The sequence below is a fragment of the Tamandua tetradactyla genome, chromosome 2, assembly GCF_023851605.1.
Source record: "Tamandua tetradactyla isolate mTamTet1 chromosome 2, mTamTet1.pri, whole genome shotgun sequence".
Lineage (NCBI taxonomy): Eukaryota > Metazoa > Chordata > Mammalia > Pilosa > Myrmecophagidae > Tamandua > Tamandua tetradactyla.
Genome location: NC_135328.1, coordinates 171,204,573 through 171,208,444, shown reverse-complemented (window position 1 = coordinate 171,208,444; position 3,872 = coordinate 171,204,573).

Sequence of the window (3,872 nt, the reverse complement as noted above, 5' to 3'; positions counted from 1 at the left end):
TTTCTTTAAAAAATGTGTTTTAGTTTGCAAGCTGACAGAATATGATATATCAGAATTGGGATGGTTTTAAAAAGAGGAATTTAATAAATTACAAGTTTACAGTTGTATTAGTTAGGGTTCTCTAGAGAAACAGAATCAACAGGGGCATTTGCAACTATAAAATTTATAAAAAGTGTCTCACGTGACCATGGGAACACAGAGTCCAAAATCTGTAGGGCAGGCTGTGACGCCGACAACTCCCATGGAGGGTCTGGACAAACTCCATAGGAGAGGCTCACCAGCCGAAGCAGGAAGAGAGCCTGCTTGCTCTTAATCCTCCTTAAAAGCCTCCCATTGATTAGATTAAATATCACTCATTGCAGAAGACACTCCCCTTGGCTGATTACAAATGGAATCAGCTGTGGATACAGCTGACGTGGTCATGATTTAATTCTATGAAATGTCCTCATTGCAACAGACAGGCCAGCACTTGCCCAACCAGACAAACAGGTACCACCACTTGGCCAGGTTGACACATGAACCTGACCATGACAACAGTTCTAAAAAAGCGCAATGCTCAAATTAAGGCATCAACAAGAGGTTACCTTCAATCAAGAAAGGCGGATGGGTCAGAAATACCTCTGTCACCTGGATAGTCCTTGGCTGGTCTATGATGGTCCCTTGCTCCTAGGTTCCATTGTGTTCAGTCTCTGTTCCTGTGGGGGTTCCTTACTTTCCTCTCTGGGGCTGGCTTTCATCTCTTGACTTCCCTTGGCTCTCTCCAGGTTCTGGCTTGCTTAACATCTCATGATGATGTCTGCTGGGCTCCAAGCATCTCCAGACATCTGTGTCTCTCTTCTCTGAAGCAACTATTCTCCAAGCACCTATATCTTCTCTCTTAGTTGGCTCTAAGGCTTCTGTCATTTCTGTTGTTTTTGAGTATCCCCAAAATGTTTCCTCTTTTAAAGGATTCCAGTAAACTAAGACACATATGGAATGGATGGAGTCACATCATCTAATCAAAGGTCACTCACACAATTGGGCAAGTCACATCTCTGTGGAGATAATCTAATCAAATCTTCTACATACAATATTGAATCAGGATTAAAAGGAACAGGTGTTCCTGAAAGATTGGATCAGGATTAAAACACGGCTTTTCTAGAGTATGTAATACTTTCAAACCGGCACAATGGGGGTGTGATTAAGGCAGTCCCAGAGAAACGAAAGCTAAAGGAATTCATCACCTCTAGGCATGCCCTGAAAGCAGTGCTAAAGGAGCTCTTCAGATAAAAAAGAAAGGACACTAGACAGTGGCTCAAAGCAGCATAAAAATCTCTGCAAAAGGTAGCCATTTGAGTAATCATAAATGTCGACACTAATGTATTGTATTTTTTTGGAATGTAACCCCACTTCTTACTTCAAATGGGTGCTAAGATGCAAATGCATAAAAGGTATTTTGGACATGAAATGTATGACGATATAATTTGTAACAAGAACAAAAAAAAGGTGGAAGGACAGAGGGGTATAGGAACAGCTATTGAAGTTAAGTTGGTATGAAATCAAATATGGTTGTTGTAGATTTAGGATGATAAATTTTCACTCCATGGCAACCACATGAAAATAAATCCATATAAGAATGAGAAAGGGCTGAATATGGTACAATATAAAAAATAAAATATTTATGAAAGTAGATATTAACAGAATAACTGAAGGACAAAGAAAAGGCATAAGTCATAAAAAGAATAAATAGCAAAATGACAGAAAAATGTCCTACATTTTCAGTAGTGACTTCAAATATCAATGATTAAAATCTCTAGTCAAAGGGCAAAGATTGGCAGAATGGATAAAAAAGCATGCCTCAAACAAATGCTGTATGCAAGAGACTCATCTTAAATTTAAAGACACAGGTAGGTGGGAAGCAAAAAGATGGGAAAAAATATACCATGCCAGTAATAACTGAAAGAGCTGGGGAGGCTATCCTAATATCAGATGATGGACTTTAAGTCAAAAGCAATGACAAGGGACCAAGAAGGTCATTATACATTGATAAAGGGTCAATTAAAAAACAAGATATAGCAATTATAAATATATGTATAGGCACTAACAAAATATATGCAGCAAATACTGACAGATTTGAAGGGAGAAATTGATGGTTCTACATAGCTAGTAGGAGACTTTAATATACTATTTTTAAACATGGATAGAACAAATAGAAGATCAGTAAGGAAATCAAAGACTTAAATGATACTCTAATCCAGCTAGACCTAACAGACATATATAAAACAATTCCCCAACAACAACAGAACACACATTCCTCTCTGCACAAAGATCATTCTTCAGGATAGACCATATCTTAGGTCACAAACCAGGTCCAAATAAATAAAAAAAATATTGAAATCATTCAATGTACCTTCACCAACCACAATGGAATGAAGCTAGAATTCAATAACAGAGGGAGAACTGGAAAATTCACAAATATGTGGGTATTAAACAATGTACTTTTAGACTTGCTTTGTGACCCAGCATATGGTCTATCTTTGAGAATGATCCATGAGCACTTGAGAAAAAGGTATATACTGTTGTTGTGGGATGTAATGTCCTATAAATGTCTATTAAGTCTAGTTCATTTATAGTAATATTCAGATTCTCTATTTTTTTGTTGATCCTCTGTCTAGATGTTCTGTCCATTGATAAGAGTGGTGAGTTGAAGTCTCCAACTATTATGGTATATGAGTCTATTCCCCTTTTCAGTGTTTGCAGTGTATTCCTCACGTATTTTGGGGCATTCTGGTTCGGTGCATAAATATTTATGATTGTTATGTCTTCTTGTTTAATTGTTCCTTTTATTAATATATAGTGTCCTTCTTTGTCTCTTTTAACTGTTTTACATTTGAAGTCTAATTTGTTGGATATTAGTATAGCCACTCCTGCTCTTTTCTGGTTGTTATTTGCATGAAATATCTTTTCCCAACCTTTCACTTTCAACCTATGTTTATCTTTGGGTCTAAGATGTGTTTCCTGTAGACAGCATATAGAAGGATCCTGTTTTTTAATCCATTCTGCCAGTCTATGTCTTTTGATTGGGGAATTCAGTCCATTGACATTTAGTGTTATTACTGTTTGGATAATATTTTCCTCTAACATTTTGCCTTTTGTATTATATATATCATATCTGATTTTCCTTCTTTCTACACTCTTTTCCATATCTCTCTCTTCTGTCTTTTTGTATCTGACTCTAGTGCTCCCTTTAGTATTTCTTGCAGAGCTGGTCTCTTGGTCACAAATTCTCTCAGTGACTTTTTGTCTGAGAATGTTTTAATTTCTCCCTCATTTTTGAAGGATAATTTTGCTGGATATAGGAGTCTTGGTTGGCAGTTTTTCTCTTTTAGTATTTTAAATATATCATCCCACTGTCTTCTAGCTTCCATGGTTTCTGCTGAGAAATCTACACATAGTCTTATTGGGTTTCCCTTGTATGTGATGGATTGTTTTTCTCTTGCTGCTTTCAAGATCCTCTCTTTCTCTTTGACCTCTGACATTCTAACTAGTAAGTGTCTTGGAGAACGCCTATTTGGGTCTAATCTCTTTGGGGTGTGCTGCACTTCTTGGATCTGTAATTTTAGGTCTTTCATAAGAGTTGGGAAATTTTCAGTGATAATTTCTTCCATTAGTTTTTCTCCTCCTTTTCCCTTCTCTTCTCCTTCTGGGACACCCACAACACGTATATTTGTGCGGTTCATATTGTCCTTGAGTTCCCTGATACCCTGTTCAAATTTTTCCATTCTTTTCCCGATAGTTTCTTTTTCTTTTTGGAATTCAGATGTTCCATCCTCCAAATCACTAATTCTATCTTCTGTCTCTTTAAATCTATCATTGTAGGTATCCATTATTTT